The following is a 14,657-nucleotide window of genomic DNA, read 5'->3' on the forward strand; positions in this document are numbered from 1 at the left end:
TTAATGAAGATGTTGAACAATATGGGTCCAAGGACAGAGCCTTGGGGGATCCCACTGGTCACAGGGTACCATGATGAGTGACTGCCATCAAATTACTACCCTCTGGGTCTGACCAAGGAGCCAGTTTTCCAGCCAGCGGATCGTGGTGGACCTAAGGCTGCAACCGGCCAGTTTGGCCAAGAGATGATCATGGGATACTAGATCGAAGGCTTTTTTGAAGTCAAGATATATGACATCAATCTCTTCTCCCTTGTGCAGGTGATAGGTCACCTGGTCGTAGGAGGAAATGGGATTGGTCAAGCAAGACCTACCCGCAACAAACCCATGCTGGCTACCCCTCAGGATGTTGGCGTCGGCCAGTCCATTAAGGATGGCCTCTCTAATAAGCTTTTCTAAGACCTTCCCCGGGATAGAAGTCAGGCTGATGGGCCTACAGTTTGCAAGATCCACTTTCCTCCCTTTCTTGAAGATCGGCACCGCATTGGCCTTCTTCCAGTCTTCAGGCAGTACACCAGAGCACCAGAAGTTTTCAAAGATCCGTGCCAGAGGCTGGGCTATGATGCTTGCCAGCTCCTTGAGGACCCTGGGGTGTAGATGGTCGGGGCTGGCTGAACTGAAGGTATCCAGCCTCTCAAGGTGTTCTTTCACAAGGTCAGTATTAATGGAGGGCAGGGGATCTCCCCCACCTGGACGTCCCTGTCCCGTAGCGGGCATGGGCGTCCCATGGGACTGGTGAAAGACCGACGCAAAGTATACCCATTTAATAGGTGGGCTTTTTTCTGGGCGTCAGTTGTCAAATCTGGTTCAGCAGGGGTCCAATGTTGCCCTTGCTTTTCCTCCAGCTCCCCACATATCTGAAAAAGGACTTTTTATTGTCCTTGATGCTCGAAGGTGGGCAATTTTACCTATAAATATTTGTACCCAGACCCCTACTGTAATTAAGCCCCTTAGCCCATAAAGTCTGGTATCCTCTCTCTAAAAGCTGACTGATAACGCTTCAGTGGCCATCCACATATTAGTATGTTGCCATCAAATTCTACCAGTCTTCCTGCAAATAAAAGGATTTCAAATACCACACAATTCTTGGACCTTTGCTTTAAATAAACAGTGAACACAATAAAAGCTTGGGTTATTTCTTAATCATTAAGAGACTCACTCCCACTTCTTCCTGAAGTTACACTATTCCCTTGGTATTCAGATTGCTACAGATTCATTATTTACCATCTTTACCCACCTACGACAACATATTTCTTATCCTGCAAGTTAACAATAAATCCAATCAAGTATTATGGGTCTTAAATCTTTACAATGTAGTATAAATAGCCAGACTAAGGCTGTCAAGTATCAGAACCAGATACTTGGCAACTACTACAATGATGTGCACGGTAGGAGAACCTATGTATAATAGTTGATACAGTCTGCTACATGAGGTTTTATGTAATATTGTTCCACCTTCTGGATTTCACAAAATAATGGAGTACACTTCTGTTCCTTTAAAAGGTACTGCCCTCAGGACACCGAGGCTTCAGCTTTGCCTTGTATAGGGAAATCTGTAGGAGTAACACTTCAAACCTCTACATTTCTGGAAGTAAACTGTTTTCACTCGCCTCACTATAATAATGCAGAACTAAAGGCCAGACACTCCAATCTGTCATCCCCCTTTGTAGGTCATTACTAAAATAATCAGGCAAAGATATTACAGTGTAGTGGTGCTTTATTTCTGGGAACAGCCATTTTTCTATTGCTGTAGCACTAAAAATCAAAATTGCTGTAGATCACCTACTGCTTGTACAGAGAAATTAACTGGACTTAGTGGGGGGCGGGAAATGACAAAAAACCAAAACAGATCACTAACACATTTCAGCCACAGGGTGGGATCATATGGAATAAGATACTCAGTAACTCTTCTATGTACTGTATACCCTGACATGAAGCATGTAACAGATGACAACTATACTGCAAACATTCACATTTAGTTGGTGAATTCAGGGTGGTAATCCTTAAATTACTAAATAACAAGTTTTTTCCCCAAAAATCCTTAAATACTCAAACAAAGTCTGTGCAGCACTCTGAGATGCCCAGTTTCTTCTTTGGAATCAAAATTTCTTCCACTGAAACCAAAGCTCACATTTGCATTAGAAGATCAAATATAAACATGTCCATAGGAGACCACAGGTCAGGCTAGGTTCTTCAAGGTCTTCATGTTTCATAGGAAAAAGGTAGTCTCAAAAGAAATCAGAGAAGTAGATAGCTCCTAGGAGCATGCACTTAAAGATCTCATTAAGCCAGAGTTTAGGACAAGACAGGAGAAAAGACAAACTTGTGCATCAAACTGGCTTTAGAGAGAATAGTCACACTCTTTGCCATCAGCATTCCTACCCTCCATACTCTCTGCCAGAGAAGTTTCTCCTGCAGCAGATCTATTACTCTGGAGAGAAACCCTGCTTCATGAGACCAAGGTAGCCAAATAGGTACTGACATGCCCTTGGTCAATTTTCCCATGCTACATGAACTCCCTACAGCACTGTTTTACCCAGGGGCAGACAAAATACAGCTTGCAGGTTAGATCCCACCCACAAAGCACTTTTGTCTGGCCTGTGGTGCTCCCCAATGAATTGCACCCCACCTACAGGGGTGGGAGGGAGGTGCCCATGTGCCCCCCCCACCAAAGTGTATCCTGTTGTACGTTGCTCCCGGTCTCATGGGCAGAAGGGAGCAGCCTGGCCAGCAGCAGCTTCTGGGCAGGTACCTGCTGCTGCAGCTCCCAGGGACCTACTCCACTTCCCCAGTCTCCTGCTGGCTCTGGGCAGGAAGTAGGAAAGTGGTAGGGAAAAGAGCTGTAGCTGGACGGGAGTGCCGAGCTGGCAGCAGCACAGAGCCCACACCCAATGGGCAGCAGTAGCACAGAGCTTGAGTAGGCAATGTGTGGGTGCAAGGACCTCCCACACACTCCCCCCACAGTGTGGAGCCCCGGCAGGCAGTGGCAACAGCAGGTGGGGGTGCTCAGGGTGCCAGTGCCCAGTGGGTACAGCTCCAGCCAGCACTGCACATTGCAGCGAAAAGCACAGCCTCCACCTGGCCATCTGTACTGCCAGTGCTCCCTGCCACTCACCACACAACCCCTGCACTCCCCAGACACAGGAGGGAAGCCCCAGGTGCTGGAGCTGGCTGCCTTTCCCACCAGGGCCGCGCAACCGGGGAAGGAACCACCAGGTGCCTTCATTTGGGTGACAGGGAAGGCAGCCACCTCCAGTGCCTGAGGATTCCCTCCCATGCCTAGCAAGTGCAGGGGCTGAGTGCGAGTGGCAGGGAGCAGAGTTACAGATGGCCCAATGGAGGCTAAGCCCCTCGCTGTGATGTGCAGCGCTGGCCAGAGCCGCACCCTGCCAGGCACCTGTGCTCCAAGCGCCCTGCCTGCTGCCGCTCCATAGGTGAAGTGCAAGGGGCTCCCCACACCCTTCCCCCACAACCCCCTCACACATATCCACACCTGCCCCCACAGCCCCCACCACACCCCCATACCCTACCACCACCATGCACATGCGTGCACCCACCCCCACCATACACACAATATACAAATTTTTTGACCATTTTATTCTCCTCATGTGGTTGGCTACTGCTTCTTGTCTCCCACACTACTGTCAGCTTTCCATGGCAGTAAACCCCTCTTGAGAGGTGAAGAACACCAGGTAAGGCATGAGACATGTTCATTATTGGTATCTCAAGGGAAATGCCAGGGAATGCCTCAGCAGCATCATATCCATTGTTTCCACAACAATTAACCTATAGCTGCATCTTGAGCACATTTTGAATAGGTCTCTCCAATTCAACTGACCAACTGCAAAGAGCAAGTCAACATAAATGGTAGCTCAATGAACATGCAAAGGGCAAGCCTTAACTAGACTGCTAAGTGCATCAACACAACTGATTTCAGATCATCACAGGCTATAATATAAAGTGCTTTATTTGTAAAATACTGTAACAGCTACCACTTTAAAAGAGACAGTTAAAAGAACTAAGTGTTTAAACACACGTAGTAGATTCTCTGTGTACTAAGCAATAGATCAGCTGTATTATTCCTTCTATTGAAACCACAATTGGGCTCCTAATGATTGGGAGTTTAAATTGGCAAGAGTAACCTTGAAAATATAAAGTTTTAATGAAGAGCTCCTGGCAACTATCAGGATCAGACATCCAAACTAGGACTCTGGCACTTCTGCTACAACTTATCTGAAGGTGTCTAAGTAATTCACAATCAACTCTAAACATCTCTCACAGGGCTGTTGTGTAACACTATCCCCCATTTGATAGGTCAGGGAGTAAGATACCAAGAAATTAATGCAAGTCAGTTAAGACAAGGGGTCAAACCCACTGGGGGACCCTGGGCCACAACTGACACCTGGAGCTCTTCATGGGTTGGATCCAACTCAAGGCATGGGATGGGTACTGTGACTACCAGAGTGTCAGCAAGAGCTAAGTACAGACAGAAGCTCAAGGCTGAATCAATTCAATCTTTACAGGTTGGTCTAAGCTACACAGATTGAAACGATAAGCAAGCAAACAGACATTCACTTTTGATTCCAGTAATGCAGCCAAATGCCTGCAGTGATCCAGGCCAAAAGCCAGGGGGCACTACAGCACACTTCCCTGTTCAGCTGGGGCAGATAGCTTGGGCCAAGGCCAGCATGCCTCCCCCCCCGCAAGGGGGAGGGCAGAAGCAGGATTTGCAGGGGAAGTGCAAAGCATCCTGGGATGCTGGGGGACTGTGAGTTAAGCTTGATTTTGGAAAGACTCTAGGACAGAAGTTCAATAAACCTATTTAGCCTAAATCAGTTAAATCTGATACTACATCCATCCAGGTTTGTCTGAAACCTGTTCTGTCCACTCTGAAAGTGGTTTATGTGCTCTGAACTACCTGTTGTGTTACAGGTCAGAACCAGATTCCGATTACTTGTACCAGTTTGTGTGTAATTTGTGTCCCTAGATGAGGGGTCTGGCACTGGCAGGGGACTGGATGCAATGAGGGTTTGGGAGCAGCAGTAGCAAGAAGACAAATCACTGCCAATGGCTCTAGCCAACAGGGCTTAAAGGCCCCACATTTTGCAGCAGGCCATAGTTCCCAATTTCCAGTAGCCTGGCAGGCCAGCCCCAGCCCATGGGCCAGATTTTTGACATCCCAGGTGTAACTGATAAAGCCCATAGCAGAGTTATGGAGCTCAAACCCCATTCTGATTCCTAGCACTGCACCTTTCAGCCACAGGCCTTTCCTTTGCCACCCATCCTTATTAAAAGATCATTAATTTTATACGAGTTAAAATGCCTTTGAACAGGATATTGGTGAACATGCAGAAGACATTCCAAATACTGCAAGAGATTTAAAATGGTTTGCAGTAGTTATAAAGGTCTGGGAATCTAGTGTAGTTTTAAAAGTTGTCTGGGAAGACTGCTTGCAACACTCAGGCAGCTGAACTGTACGTTTACAGTTCAGATGAAAGGATACAGCTCCCATTCTTCTGGGCTTGCCTCGCAGGAACAGCTCAGAGCTGTCCTAGGCTAGCGTGGGCGGTCCACACCGACATCAGACATTTTTGAGTAAACAATTTAATTTCCTGACGTTGTCGGGGGCGAAAGATTTTCACAACCAGATGAAATTTTTTGATGGAGGAAGAAAACGAAAACAAACTCTTTAAAAACTTTTGTTTCTTGGGCTGCAGTAAAAATCAGCATGTAGCCTCCCTTTTTTCATAAAAGGCTCCCAATAATTATTGCGCTGAAGTCATGCTGACTGTTGAGACACTGACATAGAGACAGGGTCTCACAATCTTAAAGACAAAATGATAGGTGGATTAGCTGAAAGCACTCCTTGACAAAATCCGTCTCTTGCTGGACTGGAGTTGGGGCAGTCTAATAATGTCATTAGCAAAAAATACCATACATTCCCCACAAATGGCAACTTCCTTTGATTTAAAAATAGAAAGGATTTTAAAATGTACCAAGTATGCTTTTATGGGCAGATACCTTCGGTTAAAACCCCTCAGCTAAAGGCAGCAAATATGCTCTACTGATTTCACACTGTGCTATCACACCCACAAGTCACTCAGTGTAAGAAAGGGTGGCAGTATCACCAAGAGACAGGAAATGCAAATACTAAACTTGATGCTACAAAAAAATATGAGATTACTATACCGGATATTTCCCTGAACTAAATAAGCATTCAAAAGGGGCTTAAAGCGATCCTGGCAGGATGTCAATGACCACCTGCCACAGCTATGATATTCTGCCCCCAATTGTTTTTGTTAACCTGAATCATGCTGGGGCTCTTGCTTTAGGATTTACAGAGGCAGAAAGGGCAAGTGGAACTCACAGCCCATGGACCAAATCCCACACAGGCTAGCACGGGACAGTCCGAAACCAGCCCTGATGCTGACCTCTTGACACCTTGAGCAAAGAACTTACCTTTGCTATGGTTCACGCTACATTTACTCTGATAGTTACGGGTAACCTTAAGGTCTCCCTAAAGCATAAACCCATCTACACTGAACTCCCAAGCTTGGCCATCTGGTGGCAATACATTTGACCCCAAAAGCTCTGTTGAACCCTGCCACCAACAACTTCTTAGCCCACTCCTTCTTGCACTGTGTTTGGAATTTAGGTGTGGTCAGAAGCAATCCCAGAATTCCCTATTCTCACTTCCCTGCTCTTTGGCATCCCATCAAGACAGACAAACCCAGAAGGAGATGAGTAGTCCACAAAGGAACGCCTAATATGGCTCTGTTTTGCAAAGGAGAAGCACTGTGGAGAGCTTTGGTTTAGGCCATAACATACAATATAGATAGGTAACAGTTCACATGGTTCAGGTTGGGGGAGGTCAAGGTCAACCCTTTATATAATGTTGATATACCCGTAGTTTCTCCATTAATAAAATGAAGTAAAAATGAATTCAAAGGGCAAATTCAGGTCCCAGTTAAATCTACTGCAAAGCTTCCCATGATTGGAAACTGAATGTGCTTCTAAAGTCATGGGGAAGCAGTCATATTTGCAGAATCCTTGAACAGGACTAGTCTGTACTTCTCATATCTTTATTTTACAAGCATCATACAGTCCCTTCAGACAGATGTTAGCCTCATTTTACATGTGAGGCGAGAGATATGGCCACGAGGAGATCAGTTGTAGAACAATGGTCAGAACAGGACTTCATCTTCAAATCCTCTGCTTACACCTTGCCTTTAAGAGGCAAAACACCATGTAAGAGCCACAGGCATATGGACTGTGTCAACTGCAATTCTTTTAAAAATAAATTCTTGCCCATACAAACTTGCAACTATTGAACTAACCACATATCGAGCTGAAATCCTGCAAGTTAAGAAAAAAATTGGGAAATCAGAAATAATGTACTATAGTTCCACTTTCCCCAAGTCCCCCTGCTATTTTTACGGCTTAAATCATTTTCCTGTTTTGCTTAAGAAAACTTTCCTCTGCCCTGTTGTAAGAGACGCCTACAAAGAGGAGAAAGCAAAGACAAAGGAAAGCAGCAAGGCTGCCTATACCCAGAAACCTGAAACAGGCCCAAAAGTAAACAAACTGGAAAATAATGCATCTCTAATCTCTGCAGTTAGCACTACACTAATGCGTTACTGCAGTAAGAAAAGCAGATGAAAGACACAGCCAAAAAGGAACAGAATCAAGATAAATGTCACATTAACCGATTACTCAAGACAAAAAGAGTTCCAAGTCCCAGCAAAAAGCATAGTGTGCCAACTCCCTCCCAGACAATGACCATTGTAAGTAACCTGCCAGGCTGGTCAGGAAACTACTACCCACAGTCACACAAAGTGGAAAAGAAAAGCTTTTTCTCAGAGGCCCTGGGATTGCCACAGGACATACTGAGGTATTATACAAAATAAAAGTGGAAGTGGTAGTCATGTGCAACCTAAGCACTCCATCAAATATTTAAGCTTATTATTCTACACATTTATATATGCATGCGTGTAAATGACTGAACAAGAAATAGGATAGGTGTGCGAGTGTCACATGCACACACACCCCTCCTATTTGTTGCTCAGTCATGCAGCAGTCATTCCAGCCTCAGCCCAGTGTCTCTGCATGGCAGACTGGAGTTCTGTCCTATTCAGACATTGTAAAGCCATTGCTATCACTATGAATATCCTGCCACCCTTCCAAGCTGAAGCATACAGGCTAACTTTGCATCAATCAATCAAGTTGCCCCTCCACTCTAATCCCCTTCCCTTGGAGAGGGATGAAGTGTTGTGATAGGGATGTTTGGCTTTGTTTACAAATCCCTAGCAGCTGGCATAAAGTTGTTCTGAAGAAAGGAGGGTATCTTTATACTTCAACTGGGAAGGGGTAAGGCTGACTGTCATTTTCTGCATGAATGATTTTTATAGTATCAGGCCAGTTCTCAAGCAAGCCTCGTCTCCTGTGTGCATGGGCTTTCCTTGAAACAGAGAATTCCAGGGTTCCTACTCAGAAAAGCAGCCAAGATCAATGAATCTGTGTGCTGTACAAATACTGAAGCTACATTTGAACTCTCCCAATACAGGAATGAGAAGCAAACCAAACTACAAACCTCTTTCTAAATCAAGCCAAAATTATTTCCAATGTGGTAGCAGTTTAGACATACTATTAATTACTTTGATTCCATCAGCTGGCCAACATGAGCCACCACTCATGCTTTTATTCACAATTTAGAAAGAACTTGGGGCAGTAATTCTCTCTCAAACAGATGCTGTGGGCTAAAAGCCTAAGAAGTAATTAAAAACAAAAAAAAGGGGGAAGAGTTTGATTTTCCATTCACCAGCAACAGCAGGATTTATACCTTGTTAGAAGTAGTTGAAACTGGGGGGGGCGCAGAGGGGCAACCACCCAACATTTTAAAAATCACCAAAATTTTCATAAACCCTTCTCCCCTCACCTCAAAAACTTTCAACCAGCCCCAGTCTCTGTGAAGTGCCAGGAGGCCCCAGATATCTTGTTTGGGACAGAGGAGAGAGACAATGCTCAAAAAGATGGCAAAATTCCTGAACCAAGATTTCCTTCCACCTGGTACCCACAATGCTCAAAAGGTGAAGGACTTATCCTAATATCCACAAGTTATCCCCTTAAATGCAACCTTCCTCCACAAAAGGAGAGGCATTTCCTAATCTGCATTCCACGTAGCAATCTCAGAAGACGCCGAGAAGAACAAGACGCTCTCCCTGCACAGAGTGAGCACTGCCGTCAGAGTGCTGGCTTCATAGCAACATCTCATTAAGTAGTGAAATATGAAAGAAAACCTGTTTTTCTTTTAACTGACTGCAAGGGGCAACTTGGTCTGATAACTCGGTAGCCTTCACACTGGATACCTATACCCTGCCACGCTCCAAGGTCTGTGCTTTTTCCCCTCCTATTTTTCCCCCTAGCTACACAGTACAGGTAGCAGTCATTAGAAGCTACTGTAAAAGGAACAGGCTAGGCTGCCCACCCACCCCTGTGCAGATATTTCCCTTTTTTTAAAATTACTTGTTAACAGAAACAGAGTGACAGCTCTACTAAAGCCCCTCTTTGTCTAAAAAGCAAGCACAGCACAGGCAGGGCCAGAATACATTTCACGCAAACTCCTTTCCCTGTACCTTCTGCTAGCAAACATGCCCAATTCCTTCCCTTCATAAATAGCATCACTGCACTGCTTGGGCCTAGAAGATCTGCTGAGAATGTGGTACTTACCAGTACTTCATTTGAACCGAGCACTACCCTGGAAGCACAGAGACATCCTTGCAGAGACTTTGAAACAAAATTAAAAAAAAATAAGCCACAGCACTGAACTGGTTCTGACTTGCTTCTCTTGTAAGATTATGTCTAATGTCTAGATCAGTCATATCAAATATATGGCCCATGAAGCTCCCAGAGGAGCCAGGAATTTGAAGGCTAGCCTTGCTGCTGGGTCAGAATCTGGCCCAGGAGTGCGGGTCAGTTTGACACCCAAATCTAGATGACACAGCAACTCTAATTTGATGTTTTCCTTATTTCACCAACTCTCCTGCAGAACACAAACTCTCCCCCTCAACACACACAACATGGACAGTGTTTTAATTCACTTAAAAATCAGCATTTTTTTCTTCTTTCATGCCCAAAGGAAGTTTGAGTCAAGGCAATGCAAGGATTTTGCAGTCTGGTTGATTCTTAGTTCTGCATCCCTAACTGTATTATGCCAGCACCAAATCAGGACCAGTAAAAAACAAAGAAAACTAGGCATGTTCTCAATATTAGCTGAAAAACTTTGTGCATGCAGGGAGGCTGCTATATCCACAACAAAACTACAGAAAAGTATATTTTGCTGCTAATTTGTACCATACTTTGATTTGCAAAAGCCACTAAATAGCTGCCATAATCATGCAAGGAGCAATCTCCCTTTTCTTTCACTAAGGAGTTTGAGATTCTACACAAGTTCCCACTGCAGTTCTAAAAACGGCCAAATTCTGATGGTTTAGAACAGGAAAGAGACAGGCTGCTGAGGAGGGTTTGTTTTTTTTAAACTAACAGGTCTCCCCCCCCCACCATCAAAAAAAGCGGCAGGTTGGGGGCTAAGGGGAAAACCACCCTACAGGACTTTCTACTAAGTTTGCCACTTTTTCCAACTCAAAGGCAATAACAATTCCTCAACCATCAAGATTTTTGGCATATGGAAAAAATGTTATTAACAATTGTTTACAAGAAAACATGCTAAGAACAAGGGTGTGCTGAACCCTACAAAATGGAAGCAATGTACAAAGTCTATTGAAATGATTTTCTGTTTCTTAAGCCAGTGCACAGCCAGGCCAAGGACCAAAGAGGACAAAGGAACAGTCAAACTCAGGGGAAATCCTGGTATGACTGACCAACGCTTGCTCAACTCCTTTGCAACATTCAGAAATCTCTGCGGTGCAACAGGTCCTGGCTTTCATAGATAGTAGAGATGTAAGGGACCCCGAAGGATCATCGTGTCTGACCCCCTGCCCCAGGCAGGAAAAGGATCGAGGTCAGATGACCCCAGCCAGGTGACTGTCTAGCCTCCTATTGAAAACCTCCAAGCTAGGTGAGAGCACCACCTGTCTTGGCACCCTGTTCCAGATTCTGGCCACCTTTACTGTGAAAATTTCTTCCTAATGTCTAACCTGAATCTACTCTCCACTAATTCATACCCACTATTCCTATTTACTCCAAGGGGTGCCCTGGTAAATAGCGTATCTCCAACTCTGTTGTCTTCCGTTGAAAAGCTTATGGGCTGCTACAGGGTCTCTCCTCAGACGTCTCTCGTGAAGGCCGAAGAGATCCAGATCTCTCAACGTCCCCTCATAAGGTTTTGCACAGAGGCCACTAATCATATGAGTGGCCTCCTCTGGACCCTCTCCAGATTCTCTGCATCCTTCTTGAAGTGTGGCGCCCAGAACTGGACACAGTACTCCAACTGCAGCCTGACCAATGCCTCATAGAAGGGAAGCATCACCTCCCTCTATCTGTTGGTCAGCTAATGCACGATAAGGTGCGATTGGCTTTGTTGATGGCTTCGTTACACTGTCAGCTCATGTTCATCTTGGAATCAACTATGACTCCAAGATCCCTCTCAGCCACTGAGCTGCTGAGGAGGTCATCCCCCAACCTATAGATGTGCTGGGGATTCCTCCTGCCTACATGGAGTACCCTGTATTTGTCTTTGTTGAATCGCATCCCAACTTTGTTCTGCCCATTGACCCAACCTGTCTAGATTGGCCTGTATCCACTTCCTGCCCCATAACTTGGTGTCATCTGCAAACTTGGACAGGGTACTCTCCACACCCTCGTCCAAATTACTGAAGAAGATATTAAATAACACCGCTCCAAGGACCGACCCCTAGGGGACATGCCTGCCCACCTCCTTCCGGGTTGAAAACAACATCCACCACCACTCTCTGGGTGTGGTCCCGATGCCAGTTTGCCACCCACCTGACTGTGAAGGCATCCCCTCCACAGCCTGCTAGCTTCCTTGTGAGAATAGGACGCGAAACAGTATCGAAGGCCTTCTTGAAGTCCTGGTAGATGACAATTGCCTCAGCTCCAGTGTCAAGGCAGTGTGTTACCTCATCGTAAAAGCTATAAGTTTCGTCAGGCAAGATCTACCTGTGGTGAACCTGTGCTGGTTTCCTTTCAGCATCATTTCCCCTGCTGGGCCTTCACAAACGCGCTCTTTAATGATTTTTTCCAGCATTTTCCCAAGGATAGAGGTACGACTGACTGGCCTAAAGTTACCCAGTTCATCCCATCTCCCCTTCTTAAAAATGGGCACCACGTTGGTCCTTTTCCAGTCCTCAGGGACCTGGCCAGAGCACCATGAGTGCTCAAACAGCCATGCCAGCAGCTCAGCTATGACACTGGCCAATTCCTTCAGTACCCGTGGATGGAGGTCATCCAGGCCTGCTATACCCATCCAGCCCTCCAAGTGCTCCTTAACTAACTGGTGACTTATTCCACCAGTCTGTGTTTTCACTTTTACCTCGCCTTCCTTCCACTTCACATTTGTTTAGGGCTCTGATCTGGCAAATCATGGCAGGTAACACTGGTGCACCAAGATCAGACCTCAGGACTTGAACAGCACTCTATGTGCATACCAAACCAAACAATTATGGACCAGATTGTAATGTCACTGGGGTAGGGACCAACTTCCTGCTAGGTATGTGTACAGCGCCTAAGGGAGTTGGTGCCCAATCCCTGACCAAACGAGGCCCAACAGGAATACAAGTGATAACGGGGGGGGAAAACAAACAGTAAATAAATTATTATTATTTACATCTTTGTATTTTAAGCTTAGATGAAATAACCAAGTTTCAGGGAAATACATATTTAAAATACTAAGGGGACAGGATATTTCATACATGGTCACTATTGAACTAGTTCCCGGATTTGGTAATACAAAGACATAACATATTGAAGCAAGCTTCATAACATAACCCACTCTTACAAAATGTTTTACATCTCTTTATGCCCTTGTAATGAAGCCATGCTGATAAGATAACAAATAAAACTGAACTATGATATCAGTTCTTGTAACTGTAGCAGTAGTTTTAGGGTGGCATAGAAAAACAATTGAAGCATTTTATCACTGTAGATGGGATGAGGGTGGCCTATTACAAACAGACCTTTATAATACTGTCATTTCTCTCCAAGGCCATTAATCACCAAATACATCATTTGTTCTGTTGGCTATTAACCAGTAATCTCAACTTGCAGTTAACTTTATCATGGTTAGATAGGGAGTTGTCTTTAGTAAAGATATAATATATTTAGTAAACATTATTATATATTAGAATAGAAAAGAGTTAATTCCTAGCCTGAACTCTACAGCACCCTGAACTATTGTCCACTAGGAGAAAATATATATTTTTCTGGGTATCATCACTTCAACGTTTTTCAAATGTTTGAAAAATTTTTAAGTGTCTTGGCATGAGACATACATTGCAGAGGCCAACTGGCAGCTTCGAGAATGGCGTCTTGAGGCAGGCTTTGGCTTCCTTGACAATGACCCGCACATCACGACAAGACACATGCTCAGATGGGATGGGCTCCACCTTTCCCCTAAAAGGTGCACGTGTGTTTTCTTCTTGGTTGGCAGATCTCCTCTGGCAGGCTTTAAACTAAGCTCGTTGGGGGAAGGAGAAGACGAAGCAATAGCGATCATCGCTTGCTGGAATTCACCATCCAGCACAGGGTGTCAAGGGCCTGCAGCAAGGCGATCGCCCTAGACTTCAAGAGAGCCAACTTCAACGAGTTGAGATTAGTGGGAGAGGCGCTGGGGTTCGAGAGCAGGGGAGCTCAGTGCCCAAGATGAGTGGTCATTCCTTAAAGAGACGATACTCAGGGCCCAAGGGGTGACCATCCCAACTAAAAGCAAGGGGGGCAGGAGTGCTTGAAAGCCCCCCAGCTCATCAAGGGCGTACGGGAATGCCTGACTGCCAAAAAGGCGGCATTCAACCAATGGAAGGCGGGTGCTATCTCCAAAGAGGAGTATACCTCCCCTGCTCAGGCTGGTAGGGGGGCTCTCAGGAAAGCCAAGGAGGACATAGAGCTAGGACTTGCATCCAAAAATCAACGATAATAAAAAGTCCTTTTTCAAATATATAGGGAGGATGAAGAAAGCACCAGGAAATGTGGGGCCCTTGCAAGATCCTCTGGGCAATCTGGCGGACCTCTTTAACCAATCCTTCACCTCCATTTTCTTAGGCAGGGACCGGGACTTCCCCACGGACTCAAGGGGAATGCCTCCAGACCTCAAGATGGGGAGGACTGGGTAAGAGAGCTTCTGGAGGGGCTGGGTGTGTTCAAATCAGTGGGTCCAGATGCTCTCCACCCCAGGGTGTTGAGGGAGCTAGCAGGGGTTATTGCAGGGCCCTTGGCATGGCTTTACGAGCGCTCACAGTGCTCGGCCCAGGTGCCAGATTTCATAGATTGCATAGATTTCATAGACATTAGGGCTGGAAGGAACCTTGGGAGATCCTCAAGTCCAGCCCCCTGCCCAAAGGGCAGGAAGTCAGCTGGGGTCATAGGATCCCAGCAAGATGAGCATCCAATTTACTCTTGAAGGTGTTCAATGTAGGTGCTTGAACCACCTCCGCTGGCAGACTGTTCCAGACCTTGGGGGCTCGGACAGT

The 14,657-nt window shown here is 45.6% G+C and overlaps 1 protein-coding gene and 1 long non-coding RNA gene across 2 annotated transcripts in view; one reads left to right on the top strand and one right to left on the bottom strand.

The window, feature by feature from the left end:
• LOC109321704 overlaps positions 1–13,567 on the top strand; it is an 18,676-nt gene extending 5,109 nt beyond the window's left edge. The window contains exons 2-3 of the long non-coding RNA XR_002104146.1: positions 6,492–6,497; positions 13,471–13,567. This is a non-coding gene — a long non-coding RNA (uncharacterized LOC109321704). The remainder of the gene's footprint in view (positions 1–6,491; positions 6,498–13,470) is intronic.
• The window catches only part of ITPK1 (inositol-tetrakisphosphate 1-kinase), a 225,481-nt gene that overhangs the window by 195,197 nt on the left and 15,627 nt on the right, over positions 1–14,657 (bottom strand). The gene's annotated exons all lie outside the window — the stretch shown is intronic.

Source organism: Crocodylus porosus, unplaced genomic scaffold, assembly GCF_001723895.1.
Source record: "Crocodylus porosus isolate Cpor-Errol unplaced genomic scaffold, CroPor_comp1, whole genome shotgun sequence".
In the NCBI taxonomy this organism is placed as follows: Eukaryota; Metazoa; Chordata; order Crocodylia; family Crocodylidae; genus Crocodylus; species Crocodylus porosus.